This window comes from Panthera leo, chromosome D4 (genome assembly GCF_018350215.1).
Source record: "Panthera leo isolate Ple1 chromosome D4, P.leo_Ple1_pat1.1, whole genome shotgun sequence".
Classification (NCBI taxonomy): domain Eukaryota; kingdom Metazoa; phylum Chordata; class Mammalia; order Carnivora; family Felidae; genus Panthera; species Panthera leo.
This window is the reverse complement of record NC_056691.1, coordinates 20944879-20964994: the sequence shown is the minus strand read 5'-3', so window position 1 is coordinate 20964994 and position 20116 is coordinate 20944879.

The window sequence follows — 20116 nt, the reverse complement described above, 5'->3', positions numbered from 1 at the left end:
TCGGCCCTCACGATTTCATCTTTCCCATGTACATTATTCATACATACCCAGGGTCTTTTGGGGGCTCTCCATGCTGCTTTATTGACTGTTCTTATTTATTGTTATTGCATTTGAATAGTCATAAAATTATAATATAATACATTTGTTAGAACTGGTTGAATAATTCCCCCCCCCCCCCGCATCCTTGGGAATACAGCTTCTAAAGTACCTAACATTACAGTATTGTCCAACATGAAAAATTTCACATTCTTTCGTGAAAAATTTTATTTCATTAGTGATAAGATGTACTCATTCTGCATTTCACCTCTGAAATTGAGATCTGTCCTGCAATCAGTGTTAGCAAGAGCAGTCAGACAATAGCTATTAATACATGCACTAACTTGGTCTTAGCTCTTCACGTTCCTCTCACTTCAATTACATTTGGTGCATTGCTGATATTACACATGTTCAATTTACACAATTGAAGATGTCCTCAAGATTATACTCTGCACATTGAAAAGAAGTTATTGTTTATGCAAATGTGAAAACTAACCAGAGGGCAGATGTGTTGTTGGAAGCGGGACTTAAAGTTCCTATGATCTAGTAAGAGAAACACCTATGTACTTTATCCAACCTAAGCAAGGAAGATGCCTTCTCGTAGATGAAACTGTTCCTAAGATCCAAGAAAAGGATTGCTTATCATGCACTACCCAATACAATGAAAGACAGGAAAGGTTGCCAAATCCCTTGGAACAGACGAAAGAAATTTCAAAGCAATGAGAAACATATGTGACTGGGTCATGCATTGTGTGGGACTACTTTTCAAGGCATCATCCATTAAGTTATCAGAAACGTTCTCCTGACTTTGAACAGAAGCCACTAACCATTCAGTACCACACCCGACTGAGTAAAAAAGTGTTGATATCAAAATTTGCAAAGCAAGTATAAGTGACTTGGAAGAAAATATTGGAAATAGCAATGGAGCACTATTGAAAACATGTTGAGTCGTCAAATCTCTTTAAGTTACCAGGGATGGTATGACAAAATTTCAATCTAAATAAGTCTAACATTTTCTTCAGTGAGAAGAAAGGACTGTATAAAAATTTAATCTCCAGCATCGGTACTACGTAGAATAATGGTGCGTCTTATGGTGCATTGTGTTTTAGATTAGATGAGAAACAGTAGTTGCCTTGATTTTCTCCTTTAGCAACTTACTGCCCACATAGCGTGAATCTGCCTTTGTCTCACAGAATTCTATGAACAGATTTGAAGTCCCCGCAAGTATAGTTTTGCTGAAGTCCTTAAAGGACATAATAGCACGGCAATTTCTACCTAGAAAAACCACCATCTCACTCAGTAAGCCCAAGAACTTGACAGTTGTTTTTTTCAAATCCAATTCGTACCTAGGGTTTAACTTCCCAAGTTCCTTTCACTTCCAGGAATTTTTTTAGTAATTGTGAGTGTCCATCTCTGCATGACTCCTAACATGACCTTCAGTATCATGGTTCCCCAAACAACTTCTCTTCTGTGAAGCCTTCTCAGAATGATCAGAAAACGGATGGCTTGTACTCTCTGACCCTGAGACATGTCTGAATCTGGAAGTCTGCTTCCTCATTCAGGTACTTAGATTCCAGATGCAGATTTTATCTTTGTGGTTCCACCTTTACCGATCTCTCTTGTCAGTGTTCTGAGGAGCTTTGGACAACTCTCCCCTGTCTCTGGTGGTTGGTGCTCTCTTGTTGCCAGGGACCACTTCCTTGTGACTGTCTTCCTAGACCTTCCTGGACTTTCCTTCATTCCCCTCACTGTATTATCTGGTGCTTCTCGCACTCTTAAAAAAAGTGTAAAATGCCTCCTCTACCTTTTGCCTTTTTTATTTTTATATTTTTAATGTTTTTATTTATTTTTTGATATATATAGAGAGAGACAGAGTGTGAGCAGGTGAGGGGCAGAGAGAGAAGGAGACACAGAATCCAAAGCGGGCTCCAGGCTCTGAGCTGTCAGCACAGAGCCCAACACAGGGCTCGAACTCATGAACCGGGAGATTATGATCTGAGATGAAGTGGGACGCTTAACTGACTGAGCCACCCAGGCACCCCACCTTTTGCCTTTTTCTACCCTATCTTCTTTTGTACTAAATTTGCAATCTCTGGAACATGGTAATTACCCAGAATGCCAAATGTGGGTCAATTGATGTCGCTGTGAAAAGCACTATAAAAAGAGAGGCGTACAGCTTCTTCGTGCTTATTACAGAGAAAATGCAAGATATACAATGCTGCTTGGAGAAAAAGGTGATGCTCTAACTCTTACGAGGTAGTATCATTCAAAAAAATTACTAAGAAAATAAAAGTTAAAAAGATCGGACATTCAATTTATTCAACATATCATAACATAATTTAAAATAATCCTTTTTCTACTGACTTGTGATGCGAGCTTTACCTGCTGCATAATTCTTATAGCTACCATGTTGCCATGTATTCCATATTGTATTTCCATCTCTGATAAAATCCTAGACCCTGTGTATAAGGCACAGAATCAGGAATTACTTCGGGGTAGGAAGGGTCTTGCTTCTTTATAGGTTTGGTCACTTAAAAATATATCCAGAAAACTTTTGACCGTTCTCCCAGTGTCATGTGGAACCTGCTTCTTTTCCCCTGGAGGGAGGGCTAGTGACACCCTTCTAACAAATAGAACATGGCAGAAGTAATGGCATGTGACTTTCTGATACTAGGTCATAAAAGGCACTGCATCTCCCACCTTGCTCTGTCTCTCTCTCTCTTTCTTCATCACTCTCTCTGCCATTTTGTGAGTATTCAAGCAGCCTTAGGAAGGGGTTCGGATGGAAAGGACTTGAATCCTCCTACCAATTGCCAGAGAGGCACTGAGGCCTCTTGCCAGTGGCCACATAAGTGATGCTATTGGAAACAGATCTCCCAGCCCCAGGAAGGCCTTCATATGATTTCAGCCTCAGCCGACATCTGCATCCTCAAAAAGGTCTGTGGTAAGAATGCCCAGCTAAGCCTTTTCCAAATTCCTGATCCGCAGAAAGTGTGACATTATTGATATTTGTTGTTTTAAACAGCTAAGTTTTAGAGTAATCTGCAATAGAGAATTTAATAGAAACAGATGATTGCAGCCAAGGTATATCATACCTCCAAAACATTTGCTGGTGGAAATAGCTGTAGTCCTAGAGGGTAGGCCTCTGGGAAGACTCTGGCTATAGTCTCCCTTGGCCCTACTACTTTGTCCTATTTCCAACATCTCAGTCTCCTTCCTTTTATTATTTAGTGTGTGTGTGTGTGGGGGGGGGAGGGGGTGCTCCTTAGTCACCATATGAAAGAAGGAAGCTTATCTGTTTTATTCCAAAAGTCAAACATTAAGCACTGTGTTATGTATAGTTTTGAGCATCTATTATCCATATTGAAAGATGAAGATTTCAAGGCAGAGTACATGAGGCTGATAGAAACTGTTACACACAGTGGTAGAACTATCATTTAACTTTCGGAATTTGTCGTTTGAACTCTGTCTACTTTGGGCAAGAGAATCAAATTGATGCATACACATTATCAGCAATAATTTTTTAGGTATAGAAATCAACCCATAATAAGAAAGAGAAAGGGAAAATGAACTAGTGGTTATTGAGGACCCACCGTATTCCAGGTATTGGGCTAAGCAAAATTAATACACTGGAAAGAAAGGTTGAAACAGTTACTATAACTGTCCTACCTCATTTGCTCCTGACTTTGATGGTAGTGATCTGCTTATGCCTTAAATCTGTGTCTCCTGTTGCCTTCACGATCAAATTTCTCTGGGCCAGAGACTTGGGCCACTTCTTGCCCAAACTCTTCATTATGGGTTGGCTAATTAAAAAACAATCAAATAATAATACTTCTCTTTGGATGTGCCCTCCACCCCCAATTTTCTTTTACCATGTTTTACTTCTATGGGAAGCTCTAACCTTCATCTCTCACGACCCCTGATCCATTCCACCTATCTGTTTTAGACCTAAAGGCCTTGATAACTGATAGCATGGGAGGTTTTATGGGCACTGATGGAAAGTGACCTAATTTAAAGAAGGGGGTTGTGATATTGCAATGAAGAAGAAACAGATCATTGGTAAAAAGACAAAATTAATGGTCCGTGTGAAGTTTGTTTGTTTAAAATAGTTCTTTAAAAACGTTTTTATGTTTATTTAATTTTGAGAGAGAGACAGAGAGAGGGAGAGAAGGAGGGGCAGAGAGAGAGGAAGACTGAAGACCCAAGACAGGCTCTGGTACTGACAGTAGAGAGGCCAACGTGGGGCTCAAACTCAAACTGTGAGATCACGACCCGAGCAGAAGTCAGACGCGCAGCCGACCGAGCCACCCGGGTGCCCCCCTGTGCGAGTTTATTAATTTTTAAATGCATTGATCACACTCCTGCAAATATTCTCTCTGACTTGGGGATGACGTATGAACTCAAGTGACTATGGTTCTCTACCTGCAGGTAGCATGTTCTGTCAGTAGTCAGATGTGGTTAGGAGTCTGTGGTTCAAACAGCTGTACTTTAGGCACACGAAATATAAATGAGTCGTTTTTTCCCCTTGATAATAGTTCAAATAAAAACATTTCTCATAAAAAGACAGAATTGTTAATATAAAAAAGCAAGTTCCTAAAAGAAATATAAACACTCAGATCTGCTCCCAGTTACTGTGAACACTAACCATGGTTTATCCCTGAGCTTGACTTGACTGTTTTCTCAGCTTGAGTTGGTAATGTTGGATTCCACGTCTCTTTGGAGTGTGTCCACGGTCAAGGATGTGGGGCTTTGCCGTCTTTCAAGTGAACGCTATGCCTGCATTCTCTGAATCAAAGGCAAAGCCTTAGTTCTCCTTTTCAACCTTGCTACTTAGCAAACTTACTTTAAAAGGAAAAGACTCTACATGGTATTAGCGAGACAGAATAAAAGAAACAAGTTGTAAGTGTTTTCAACCTCTCCCCACCTTCAACAAACCCTCTTGGAAAACAGGAAGAGGAATTTTTTTTTTTTTTTTTTTTTTTTTTGCTTGCTTGTCAGTTCTTAGGCATTCTTTTGCTCTTACAGATCTTGGTAAAGGAGGAAGAGGGGACTTGCAAAAAGTCAGGATGGTTAAAATGAGCCACATATTAAAGGGGCTGCACAAGAGATGCTGATTCAGCTAGACTGAGGGGAGTTTGGGGTAGGGGGAGGAGCAGGGACTTTGGGGACACCTGCCACATGTGGAAGGACTTGACAGGATTGGGAAGAGAATATTTCCAAAGTTTTTCTGGATGTCCCCCCTCAGGCATTTTTTTATGAATGGCAACAGTAAAAATTTACATTGTTTTTCAATTATTTTGGAATCTGGACTAATGCCTCCTTAACATGAAGTTATGCCCACAAGGAGTCATGAGATGGCTGGGCTTTGTATGGATGATACATTTTATAAACCTTTCTTTTTTCTTTTTTTTTTCTCCCTTCCTTCCTTCCTTCCTTCCTTCCTTCCTTCCTTCCTCCCTTCCTTCCTTCCTTTCTTTTGAGGAAAGGAGGGAACTGACTCCAAATTTCTCCACTTCTTTAACTATCTTAGGCCTATTTATGAAGTCTCCCTTAGCAACAACAAGCTATATAACACACAGTAAGTTCTTCAAATTAATTTTGTTAAGATTGAAACTCAAGAAGGAGCCAACGAAACGCGATGTGCAGGTGTTAAGAGAATGGCAAAGCTCACCCTTCCAAAGCGACTCAATTTGACGTTTCTCTTCTACCATATTCTGTGACCCTACTCTGTGCCCATCCATCATCCCCAGTGGTTAGCCCATGGCTTTGTGACTTGGTAATGTATTCTGTTTTCCCTCATTTGTGGCATTTCTGGTTACCTCTTGATTCTGCTGGACTTTTGGTTTGGGGACTTGTCACTGAGTTCTAGCTTCCTCACGGCTGATCTTGTCAGCCGGTTTTCCTGTCTTGGTTCCATCGCTGTGTGGTAAACCTCATGGACTCCCTTGGAATATACTCAGTTTTACTTCTCAGCAGCCTTTCAAAAATGCTTGTTGTAAAAATGCAACAAACAAAGACAGTGCTTGTTTTTACTAGAAATGCAATCCATTAACATTTACTTTATCTCAGAACATTTTATATGGGAACAACAAATAAATAGAACTTTGCAGGGCTTAAAATAGAGACACAGCATTGTCATTCAATCATTTATTTTTTAAAGTAAGAATACCAATGAACAAATAATCTGACATATAGTTGAATATTAAGCTAAGAGGTAATGTCTATCATTTCTCAGAAGGCTTAATTAACTTAGGAACAAACCTCCCACTGCAATAATATAAATTTGGCACCTGCATAATAAATGTGGCCAAGTGACTAAGTTATGATAAAAAGATCAGAGAAAGTATTTTACTTCGTTAACATAAGGTATCTATTAAGCTAAGGTAAATACTAACTTAGTAAAAAGCACTATTCATTGAATTCAAGAATTCAATTGTGAAAGCTGAATCTTTCATTAGGAGGCAGATTGAAATCATAGTTGAAGTTTTCTTTTTTCTTTTCTTTCTTTCTTTCTTTCTGTCTTAGAATTAACTCATTTATTCACAGTTGGTTCTGGGGCTAGTCAATGAGAACTGGGCTTAAAAATGGCAGGCCCCACTCCTTCTTAGTGAGTTCAGGGAGAGCCATACTCAACCATTTATTTATTTATTTATTTATTTATTTATTTATTTATTTATCTATTTATTATTTATTTAGAGTTTCAGGAATAGAATTTAGTGATTCATCACTTACATATAACACCCAGTGCTCATCCCAACAAGCGTCCTCCTTAATGCCCCTTATCCCTTTTGGCCCATCCCCCCACCCAACACCTCACCAGCAACCCTCAGTTTGTTCTCTGTGTTTAAGAGTGTCTTATGGTTTGTCTCCTTCTCTGTTTTTATATTATTTTTGCTTCCCTTCCCTTATGTTCATCTGTTTTGTATCTTAAATTCCACATATGAGTGAAATCATATGATGCTTGTCTTTCTCCGACTGACTTATTTCACTTAGTATAACACATTCTAGTTCCATCCATGTTGTTGCAAATGGCAAGATTTCATTCTTTTTGATTGCCAAGTAATACTCCATTATACACACACACACACACACACACACACACACACACACATATATACCACATCTTCTTTATCTAGTCATCAGTTGATGGACATTTGGGATCTTTCCATACTTTAGCTATTGTCAATAGTGCTGTTATAAACATTTGGGTGCCTGTACCCCTTTGAATCAGCACTCCTGTACCCTTTGGACAAATACCTAGTAGTGCAATTGCTGGGTTGTAGGGTAATTCTATTTTTAAATTTTTGAGGAACCTTCACATTGTTTTCCAGAGTGGCTGCACCAGCTTGCATTCCCACCAGCAGTGCTAAAGTGTTCCTCTTTCTCTGCATCTTTGCCAACACCTGTTGTTGCTTGAGTTGTTACTTTTAGCCATTCTGACAGGTGTGAGGTGATATCTCATTGTGGTTTTGATTTGTATTTCCCTGATGATGAGTGATGTTGAAGATTTTTTCATGTGTCTGTTATCTTTCTGGGTGTCTTCTTTCAAAAGGTGTCTATTCATGTCTTTTGCCCATCAGAGTTGAAGTTTTATTAAGAGGATTGAAGGTACACACATATATTTCATAATTGTGTTTACAGAGTTTTACTAAGTATGTGAGAAACATCAGAATATATGGTTAAATGTGTCATTGGAAACAAGCATCACCTATATATCTCAAAAACTCTTGACAGGGTATTTTGTGTGTGGGGAAGGTGGGGGTGGGGTTTGATGCTATAAGATATATTCCTGATATTTTGACTGCATGTATAGGAAAGATGATTGTTCAAACTTTCCCTCTGACTTGATCATTATAAATAACTCACTACTTGGTTTTTAAAGATTTCAAGTTGGAGCAATTAAAAAAATAATAAACGAGCCCCTGATGAAATGCACACACATGTAATTGAATTCATTAAGACCCGCCAAAATTCCAGCTGAAAGAAAATTTCATTGACCACCTTTCTCTGTATCCCCAAATCACTATAAGAGTTTTCAAGTGGTTCCTGGCCAAAAAGAAAATTTAAAGTATCTCATACTTTTAGATGAAAGAGAAAATGTGAGAGAGAGATTGTGTGTGGGGGGTGGATGGAGAGAGAGAGAAAGAGGGAGAAAGTGAGAGAGAAGGAGAGAGGGAAAGAGAGAGAGAAAGAGGGGGAGAGGAGAGAGAGGGAGAAAGTGGGGGGGGGGGGCGATAGGAAGAAAGAGAGGGAATGAGAGAGCCTCAATAGGAGAGGGAAATGGAGTAATGGAGTTAACTCTCAATTACCTGGGCTAATGGAGTGTGGACAAAACAAAATGGCAAACAATCAGCCAATCAGCCTGAGGGTTCTTTCCTCACCAGCATAAAATTTTCTTTCTTTCACAGTTAGAAAACACAGATTAGGTGAGAGGTAGGCCTAGGACGTAATCTGGAGAAAGATTTCTAGGCTGGTGGTCGAGAATCAGAGGTGTTTTGTTTTGTTTTGTTTTGTTTTGTTTTATATCTGACCCCTTTAAAGATTGCTAAATTTTCTTCCTTTAGCAAAATGAAAATACGTTTTCTTCAACCTTATTTCCATGACACATTCACACTTCTGCCTCATCTCTACCATCTATAATATGAAAGGAGGAGGGGGGCTAACTGGTTGTATGTCCTCCAATAACAATATAGTTGTCACTATTGTCAGGTTCCTTTAAGATATTTGGAGGAATATATAGGAAAATACATATAAGAGACGCTGGGAGCTGAGCCTAAGAATGTAATTCTAATTGATTTATGTAATCCAACCAATTTAGTTTCTCCCTAATTTAGTTCAGGGAGGGAATCTGACCCAGTGACAAAGTATGAATCCCATGACAAATGAAGGAGCTATCAGACATTGGTTCACTCAGATGAGTTGATATGAAGCGAATGTGAAGGCTTGCACAGTTATAGCCATTTTTAAAAAAATCATAGTGGGAAGAGTCTTGAAATTAGATGGAAAACCAGAAAAGACACAGGGGAAAGAGAAGAGAAAAAATGGATCCAGTGAGTTGCTGGATTATTTCTCTCTTAAAGTCAGAATTACCTTTGGAATTTTAAGTTTTGTGAGATAATGAATACTCTTTATTATTAGAGACCTTCTGAATTGAGTTGAATTTCACTGTCACTTGCAACCCAAATATTCTTAACCGACCAGAAAACAGAGAAGACAGTGTAAATTAATTGGGTACCACATTTTTGGGGGGTGACTTTTATTTTCTGAGTATTTAAACATTTTATGTCTCACAGCATCTCCAAAAGTAGAAAGTATAGCAATACATTTCAGCAGACCTAAACCTTAACCTGTGAGGAGAGGCTCAATTGGGAAGTTGACCTTCAGAGGCAGAACTCCCTTAGACTCATTCTTGCCAGGAATGTTTTGGGGGTGTTACCGGTTCCTTGCATCTAGAGGATAGGAAGACCTCCAGAAGCTAGACAAATTGAAAGAAAAGAAGAGAAAAACTGGGTGATCATGGCAAAGGAAGTGTCTTTCACAGTTTGAAAGTATCTTCACAATGATCAGTAGATATCTTGGTGGTAGGGTACCTTTCTGGGGTTTTGAGAAAGCTTCTGGGGTTTTGGGGAAGCTTGTCCCTCCACGGAGGACTGATGGGCCTCCTCTGATCTGTGAAGTCATCTGTGCAAATTGGTTGTGTTTATTCTTCAGCAGTGTTAAAGGAACTGATCTGTTGGTGTCTTTCTGTTGATATCATTCTGATTAAACAATGTGCTGCTGAATATTATTGAATACCACTTTATGGTGGGAAAGCTTCATGTCAGCTGCATAAATAACTTGCTGAAGATCACACGAGGTAATAATGGGAGTTCCAGGGCCTGAAATTGTGACTCTCTATCTCCCAAGCCCATGTGTTTTCCAAAACACATGATTTTCCTTCTCCCTTCTCCTCAGGGAGAATAATTTTCAAACTGGGGAGGATAGATAAAACATTTCAAAGAGGAAATTAAAGTATTAAATAGAAGAGGAAGCACCTGGGCATGTTAATTGAGTCTCAGACTTCCAAGCCTAGTTGAATTATATATTGTGGAGCAGAAAAACTTGTAGATGACTTCAACATTTGAGAATCTGTGGGATAGGGATGGGAAACATTGTCCTCCAAAGGGAGAAAAAGTGGATTCTGGAATTACAGACTGGTGTTTTATAATCCCTGACCTGGACTGCTTCTCTGAATTCCAGAGCTATATATCCTATATCTGTCACATTAAAATTAAGGTTCATTTGGATGTGGTTAAACAAATGTCTTCTGGAAGAGTTCAGTTTAGAGTGGCTAGTATTTGTGCCATGCCACGTTTTTTTTATTAACAACTCATTGTATTCGTTAGGGTTCTCCAGAGACACAGAATCACTAGGAATTGGCTCATGCAATTGTGGAGGCTGACAAGTCCCAAGATCAGCAGGTGCCCAGCCAGAAAGTTTGATGGTGTAGTTGCACCCTGAAAACCAGCAGGCTCCAGACCCAGGAAGTGCCATTGTTTCAGCTCACGTCTGAAGGCAGGAAAAAACTGACATCCCAGTTCAAGGCAGTCAGGAAGGAGGTTCCATGGTACTCAGCCCTTTTATTCTATTCAGGCTTTCAACTGATTGGATACGACCCATCCACATTATGGAAGGCAATCTGCTTTACTTATTCTACTGATTCAAATGTTAATCTCATCCAGAAACACCCTCCCAGATATACCCATGATATGTTTGATCAAGTATCTAGGCACTCCATGGTCCGGTCAGGTTGAGACAAAAAATTAACTACCACAGGAATATTTATCACATTTGAGGGGACTATAATGGTGGAAGGTAAAGTTTATATATTAGATGAGATAATCACTACTCAAAGTAATTTTGAAAAAATTCTGGGTAAAGGTTTCTGAGACAGTGGGATTATAAAATTAATCTAGCACTGAATGAAATAAATTTAAAAACAAGAAGAAGCAAAGATAGGAAACCCCCAAAAAAGGAACAAACAAAACAGTAACAAATTCACAAGCAGTGAGCAAATGATGAAAGACAACCAACTTCATGTTCTATAATTAGGAGCTGTGGCTAAAGAGAGAACCTGATACCTCTTTTTGCAGCACGTCCAACCCTTCGATGTAGAATTAAAGAAAGAAAGGAGTTGATAACATTTTAAGAATTTTTCTAAAACCCTTAAGAAGAGAAGCCAGCTAAAGAATAAGACTGACAGAGTAGAGCCTCCTGGGTGGCTCAGTCAGTTAAGCTTGCAACTTTGACTCAGGTCATGATCTTGCTGTTTGCAAGTTCAAGTCCCGTGTCAGGCTCTGTGCTCACAGCTCAGAGCCTGGAGCCTGCTTTGGAATCTGTGTCTCACTCTCTCTACCCCTCCTCTGCTTGCACTCTATCTCTCTCTCTCAAAAATAAAGAAACATTAAAACCCCTCCTCTGCTTGCTCTCTCTCTCTCTCTCTCTCTCTCTCTCAAAAATAAAGAAACATTAAAAAAAAAAAAAGACTGACAGAGAGTCAAGGAAAAATTCCCCTATAATAGAGGACACCAAATAAAACCACTGGTTCATGGCATAATCAGTAGGGTTATGAAAGCATGGTATATTTCAGAAAACTGTGATGAATTAGGGCAAGGAGATTATGGAAGTGGAGTCTGTCCTTAGTGGTGGGAGAAGGCTCTAATATTGGTACTATAATGGGACTCCTGGCTAGCCTGTTTACCTCTTGTGTTTACCATCCACTACTGCCCAGGATCACCATACTGCATATAGAAAATTAAAAACAGAGCAACACCAAACTCAGAGAATATATCAGGTGCCTGACAGAGTTTGATTCACCTACTCTATATCAGGGCCAACAAAAAGTCTGAACAGACTGGATAATGTTAAATATGGGACATACTACAGTCAAAAAAGTTGAAAGGAAGAAATACAGCATACAGAATCTAATGAAAAACACAAATTGAAAGAAAATACAATCTAATAAAAGAAAACTCTCCATGGATAGTTTACACTATGAATTTACAACATGAATTTTAATTAGAAAATATATTCAATGAAACAAAAGACAAAGAAAGTCACAGAACAGTCTAATGGGAGGAAAAGGGAGTTTGCAGAAGGAAACAAACTGAGATAAAACCTACATGGTTATTTAGGGAAATGGAAAATGAATAAAATTGGAAGCAGCAAGAAACAGGACAGATAGAGCTGAAAACAGAAGGATATCAGGGAGAGAGAACTTGAGATGATCCTAGTAAAGTTAGAGGAGAAAGGCTACACCAATGATATATAGTGAGGACAATGATGGAAGAGTCAATGATACACGGTGAGGACAAAGATCATCCAACATAAACATAATTGCCACCACTTAGGTACGCAACCAACCAAGGCAAATAGCAAAAAATTTCAGAGAGATTAAGAGAAAAAGAAAATGAAGAAGTAACCAAATATTAACATCAAGAGAATCTCTGTATACCATAAAATACTTAATGTTGAATGATTAATGTTGAAGCAGATTCTGGTAGAGATATTCACATTTAACATTTAAAAAATCAGGCATCCAAGGGTGCCTGGGTGGCTCAGTCACTTGGGCATCTGAATTTGACTCAGGCCATGATCTCATGGTTTGTGAGTTTGAGCCCTGGGTTGTGCTTTCTGCTTAACAGCGCCTGCTTCAGATCCTCTGCCCCTTTCTCTTTCTGCCTCTTCCTTGCTCATTCTCTCCTCTCTCTCTCTCTCACTCTCAAAAAGTAAAAAGCATAAAAAAAAAAAGTTAGGCATCCAGAGTGAAAAATCAGGTACAAGTGTAAAGAATCAGGCTGGCTTCAATCTTCTTCACGGTGATTCAGTACCAAAAATACTGCATGACTCTGAGCGAAAGAGTGGGCCTGGGAGTGTCAAATCCAGCCAAACCGTAGTCCTTGGAAGAAGGCCATGGGAAGATATTTTCAAGCATAAAGGAACTTGGCAATACAATATTCATGAGACCTTTTTTTTTTAAAGTTTTAAAAAAGTTTATTTATTCTGAGAGAGAGAGAGAGAGAGAGAGAAAACAAGCAATGGAGGGGCAGACAGAGACGGAGAGGGAGAGAATCTCAAGCAGGCTCTGTGCTGCCAGCACAGAGCTTGATATGAGGCTCGAACCCTGACATCATGACTTGAGCCAAAAGACAAGAGTCAGATGCTTAACTGACTGAGTCATCTGGGTGCCCCCATGAGACTTTTTTTTGAAAACAAGCAAACAAACAAACAAACAAACAAAAAACACTTCATAATGATGTTACCATCCCAGTGAATGAAGACTCAAAATAAGGGAATCAAGAATGCAGTAAAATTATGTGGTAAAATTATTATGTCGTAAAATCAGTATGTATGTATCAGTATATAGTAAAATTACCAGAGTGGTAATAAAAATACCGCTGAAAATCAGGTGGTAAGAGGAAATTGGGGAGTAAGTATAAGGTCTTATTTTTCATGGTATAGAATCAATTGGTGACCAAAAAGCATAATGATTCTAACTTTGTAGTGTTTTCCCACAATTTTTTTAAGTTTATTTATTTTTGTAGACAGAGAGAGAGAGAGAGAGAGAGAGATAATGAGTAGGGGAGGGGCAGAGAGAGAGGGAGACACAGAATCTGAAATAGGTTCCAGGCTCTGAGCTGTCAGCACAGAGCTTGTCGTGGGGCTTGAACTCATGGACAGTGAGATCATGACCTGAGCCGAAGTCGGATGCTCAACCAACTGAGCCAACCAGGCTCCCCTCCCACATTTTTTTTTTTTTAAAGAAATTGACTTTATTTTCTAGAGGAGTTGTCAGTTCATAGAAAAATTGGGTGGGAAGTACACTTCTCATTTACTCCCTGTCCCTTTGCATGTACCACCTTCCCCACTATCAACATCCCTCCCCACAGTGATATATTTGTTAAAATCGATGAGCCTACACTGACATATCATTATCACCCAAAGTACATAGTTTACATTAGAGTTCACTCTGACATTCTATTGTTTTGACAAATATGTAATGACATGTATCCACTATTGTAGTATCATACATAATCGTTTCACTGCCCTTAACATCTATGCTCTGCCTATTCCTCCCTTCCTCCTGCTCCCTCTATCACTTAGTAAACACTGATCTTTTTATTGTCTCCATAGTTTTGCCCTTTCCAGGCTGTCCTATAGTTGGAATCATACAATACGTTGACTTTATAGATTGTTTTCTTTTACTTAGTGTTTTAGTCTGTCAGACTACTATAATAAAAATAATATACAAGGTGGGGATTATAAATAAAAATATTCATTTCTCACAGTTCTGGAGGCTGGGAAGTCCAGCTGGGAAGATCAAGGTGTCCATAGATTTGATATCTGATGAGGACACAATTGTTGTTTCACAGACTGTCTTTTCTCTGTAACCTCACACGATGGCCCCTCTTGGGCCTCTTTTGTAAGGGCACTAATCGAATTCACGAGGGCTCTACCCTCAGATCTACCCCCCAAACCCACCTCCTAATACCATCGCTTGGGAGTTAGAATTTCAACATATGAATTTTGGAGGGACACAAATTTTCAGTTGATGGTATTTAGTAATATGCATTTAAGATTCCTCTATGTCTTTCCCTGATGTGGCAGCTCATTTTTTTTTCAGTGCTGAATAATATTCTATTGTGTGGATAGCCATTCACCTGCTGAAGGACATCTTGCTTGCTTCCAAGTTTTGGCAATTATGAATAAAGCTGCTATAAACCTCCACATGCAAAACTTTTGTGTGGACGTGGTTTTGAACACATTTGGGCAAATACCAAGGAGTATGATTACTGAATCCTAGAAGAGTGTGTCTAGTTTTGTAAGAAACTGCCAAACTGTCTCCCAAAGTGGCTCTACCATTTTGCATTCCAACCAGCAACGAATGAGAGTTTCTATTACTCTATCCACATCAGCATTTGGTGTCAATGTTTTAGATTCAGATCATTTTATTAGTTATACCTCATTGCTTTAATTTGCAATTCTCTAATAACAAATTATGTGGAGCATCTTTAAATACATTTGCTATATATGTATCTTTTTTGGTGAGACATCTCTCCAGGTCTTTTGCCCATTTTTTAATCAGGTTGTTCATGTCTTTTACTTTTGAATTCTGAGTTCTTTGTACATTTTGGATAAAAGTCTTTTTTTTTTAGATGTGTCTTTTGCAAATATTTCCTTCCAGTCTGTGGCTTCTCTTCTCATTCTCTTGACATTGTTGTTTTCAGAGAAGAAGTTTTGAATTATAGTGGAGTCCAGATTATTGATTCTTTCTTTCATGGGCCATGCTTTTGGTGCTGTAGGTAAAAACTCATTGTCATATCCAAAGTAGTCTAGACTTTCACCTATGTTATCTTCCAGGAATTTTATAGTTTTGCATTTTACATTTAGGTCTAAGATCCGTTTGGAGTTATTATTATTATTATTATTTTGTAAAGAGTACAAGATCTGTGTCTAGATTCTTTCTTTCTTTCTTTCTTTCTTTCTTTCTTTCTTTCTTTCTTTCCTTCTTTTTCTTTCTTTCTTTTTTTCATGTAGATGTCCAGCTGTTAGCACCATTTGTTGAAGAGACCACTCTTCCTCCATTGTGTTAATTTTGCTCTTTTGTCAAAGATCAGTCTGATCTATTTATGTGGGTCTATTTCTGGGCTATCTATCTTGTTCCATTGATCAATCTGTCTATTGTTTCACCAGTACTGCAGTGTGTGGGTTAGTGTAGTTTATAGTAGATATTGAAGTCAGATGGTGTCAGTTTTTCAATTTTGCTTTTCTCCTTCAATGTTGGGTTGGCTATTCTGGTTTTGTTTTGTTTTGTTGTGTTGTGTTTTTAAAATACATTTATAACCAATCCAAGTCCCTTTTCAAGTAACACTATATACCACTTCATAAGTAATTCAAGTACCTTATAATAACAAAATATTCCTATTTCCTTCCTTTCATCTCATCATTACTGTCATTGATTTCACTTATACCTAAGCATACAGAGGCATACACATAATATATACACACAAATACATGTCATATAAAAGCATACATAATTGAATACATCATTGCTATCATTATTTTGAGCAAACTGTTGTCTGTTAGATCAGTTAAGACTAAACAAAGTAAGTTCTTACTTTACCTTCACTTATTCATTATCCTATGCTCTTCCTTTCATTATGTAGATCTGAGTTTCTGACCTATATCATTTTCCTTCTCTGAAGATTTTTAAAAATTTTTTTAAATGTTTTCTTTACTTTTGAGACAGAGACAGGTAGAGCATGAGTGGGGTAGGGGCAGAGAGAGACAGGGAGACACAGAATCCAAAGTAGGGTTCGGGCTCTGAGCTTTCAGCACAGAGCCTGATGCAGGGCTCGAACCCATGAACCGTGAGATGGTGATCTGAGACAAAGTTGGATGCTCAACCAACTGAGCCACCCAGGCGCCCATCTCTGAAGAACTTTTTAAACCCATCTTGTAAGGAAGGTCTACTGGCAACAAATTTCCTCAAGTTTTGTTTGTCTGAGACAGTTTTCTCCTTTACTTTTTTCTCCTTTACTTATTCCACATGGTATAGACTTCTAGGTTGGTGTGTTTTTTTTGTCTTAACAATTTAAATATTTTGCTCTGCTCTCTTCTTGCTTGCATGGTTTCTGAGGAGCAGTCAGATATAATTCTTATTTTTGTTCTTCTGTGGGTAAGTTGTTTTGCTCTGGCTTCTTTCAGGATTTATCTTCTTTTTCTTTGATTTCTTGTAATTTGAAAATGATGTGCTAAGGTGTAGGGTTTTTTGGGGGGGTTGTTTTTGTTTTTGTTTTATTTTGTTTTGGGCATTTATCCTGTTTAGTGTTCTCTGAGCTTCCTGGATCTGTTGCATGGTATCTGACTTGAATTTGGGGGAAATGCTCACTCGTTATTTGCTTTGAATATTTCTTCTGTTCTTTTCTCTTTCTTCTCACTCTATTATTTCCATTTTGCATTTGTTATGCCTTTTGTAGTTATCCCACAGTTTTTGAACATTCTGTTCTGTTTTTTTCCCCCTAGTCTTTTTTTCTCTCTGCTATTCACTTTTGGAAGTTTCTTTTGACATATTGCAAGTTCAGAGATTCTTTGTTCAGCTCTGTCCAGACTACTAATAAGCCCACCAAAGGCACTCTTCATTTCTATTACATTACTTTTTATCTCTAGCATTTCTTTTCGATTATTTAGAATTTCCATTCCTCGGCTAACATTACCCATCTGTTCTTATATATTACCTACTTTTCCATTAGAGCCGTTAGCAGCTCCATCATAATTGTTTTATAATTATGATCTGATAATTCCAACATCCCTGCCACACCTTGGTCTGGTTCTATTGTTCTCTGTCTCTTCAAACTGTAGTTTTTGCCTTCTAGTGAGCTTTGTAACTTTTTGTTGATAGTGGACATGATGTACTAGAGAAAAGAAACTGAGGTAAGTAGGCCTTTAATAATGTGAGGGTCAGGTGTGAAGGGTAGGGAGGGAAGTGTTCCACAGGCTATGTTCGGGTCTCAGTGTTTCAGTGAGCCTGTGTCCTTGGGGTGTGAACTTTACCAGTGCTTTTCAGTTTTCACCTCGCTTTGGCAGGACAGGATGGTTAGAGGAATCCGCAGTTGGGTATTTTCTCCTTCCCAGGTTGGTTGAACCCTGAGAAGCCCCAATATGCTAGGCTCTGATAAAATGGTTTCTCCTGTGGTCAAACCTTGATAAGAACAAAATGCTCTGATACGTTTCAGGATGGTCACTTTCCTCCCTCTGCCTGAAGGAAGCCAGAGGGGATTTTTCTCTGCTCTTCACTGTGAGAACTTAGTGAAGCTCCTGGAAGTAAAACTCACAAAAGTGTGAGACTTGGGGTCCCCCTGGAGGTTTTCTCTCTCAGACTTGTTCACACGGAACCTCCAGAAATTTGTCAATTACAGTTCAGGTTTTTCTACCCTAATATTGCTTCCTGCAGATATTTCTGGTCTCTGGGTTTCTACTCCCATAAGCTGTGATTCTCTATATCTGCTTGTCTCTCTGTCTCTTCAGTTATGGGGGCTGTGGTTTTCTCTGGGACTCACTTCTCTGACAAATCTAAGAAGGGTTGCTGATTTTTCAGTTCGTTCATTTTCTTACTTGTTAGGACAAAGTGGTGACTTCTCAGCTCCTCACATGCCAGACCAGAACCCAGAAGTCCACAGTCTTCTTTTTGAGCTAGAACAATAGCATTGAATTAAATCTCTTGGGGAGAAGTCTCATTTACCTGAAGTTTAGTAATTCCTTCAGTTTTATTATAATAGTTTTTTTCTGTTAGAATAATATTAAATTTAATATGTTTTTAAAATTAAAACATGTTTAACGTTAACTAAAATTTTTCACATCCTCTTGAACATTCATTTATTTTTGTTTCAATGTGTGAATGCAAAGGTATCTGAATAATGTTTCTATTTTTGAAGGGTGGCATTTTCAGTGATTTACTGCTTTCTTTTTTCTATATTGCTTGTTTTTAAAAAATTATATGTGTATCAATTTTATAAAAACAACAAATGCTTTTTAGAGAAATACTTCAAGGAAAGTGGTATAAGATAGCAGGGTAGAAAAGTCCTGAGCTCACCTCCTCCCATATACATAACAAATCTATAGCTACATAAGAACCTGCTGAAAAGGACCTGAAAGCTAGCTGAACAGCACCTCCACAACAGAGGATAGAAGGACCATACCCAGACTGGCAGGAAAGGTGGAGACGTGGTGTCACAAGAAACTCTGTCCCAGGGGCCACAACCTGGTCAGAAAGGATCTCATAATATGGGGCTGGTGTCTTAGGAGCGGGGGGGGGGGGGGAGGAGGTTCGTGGCCCACATCAAGCACCTCAGTGCTTGAGACCTGTACCAGAGATGAGATGAGCTTCCAAAGTATCTGGTCTTAAAAACCAGGCTTACTTTCAGGACAACCACAGGGCTATAAGGAACAGAAAATCCACTCCTAATGGGCTCACACAGAAACCCACTTGTCTAGGGACCCAACACAAAAAGTGCCTAGACCATATGCAAAGGAGACTTAATTTGTTAGTATCAAAGCATCTGCTGGAGAGCCAGGAATCTGTTGGGACTGTTCCCAGAGATGAAGTCACTGGTGGTTGCCATTTTTGCATTCTCCTTCTGCCTTGTTCATGCAGGTCTTGGACGTTACCATTTTCACCGCCCTCCCCCACCCCTACACCAGCCTGCTAGCTCTGGTGGGCATGCCCTGCCCTGCCCCTATGTCTGCAGCCAAGGCCTGCCCCCCTCCAGCTGACAGGCACACACAACCAACACAGGGGGATGCCCCTTGAGTGCCTGGCTCTGTGGGAGCACAGGGGAGAGAGTGCATTTCTGGGGCCCAGGGGTCTGAAATAATAGGAGAGTCCTTGGTAGGCTACCACCCCCAGGGCACTATACAAACAGCAGGATGAAACACACTTCAGTCTTCATATGAAAAAGGCCTATTTTCTTTCCTGGTGCTTCAGGCTAAGGGGCATGGTTCAGTTTCCCCACACATCTGGAGGCAACAGAGGCACCCCCAGGGAACATGGGCAAGAAGCTATATGAGTGCCTTCCCTTAGACACCACATAGATCACTGATACCACCCAGAAAGCATCTCAAATACACAGCTAAAGTCACAATTTTTACAACTGTCATCCAGGGGACACCTACAGATCTCCTGGTCTGGAAGTCACTAGGGTTTACGGATTATAGACCCATAAGACTGTATGTTTACATATGTAAAGGCTGCTGCCTGAGAATCTGGTTTACAATTACAGGTCTTGGCACATCCTCAATTGGGACCTATCAAGAACAAATCAGCTTTCTTAGACAATCGCAAAAGTTTGCAAAACAATCAAAAGCTAGGGCAAGGTTGAACAATAAGGTTGATCTCCTACATAAGGCTACTCTCTCAAGACTGGGATAGGTAGCCATTTCACCTAATACATGAAAACAAACTTAGGGGCACCTGGGTGGTTCAGTTGGCTAAGCGTCTGACTTTGGCTCAGGTCATGATCTCACAGCTCGTGAGTTCAAGCCC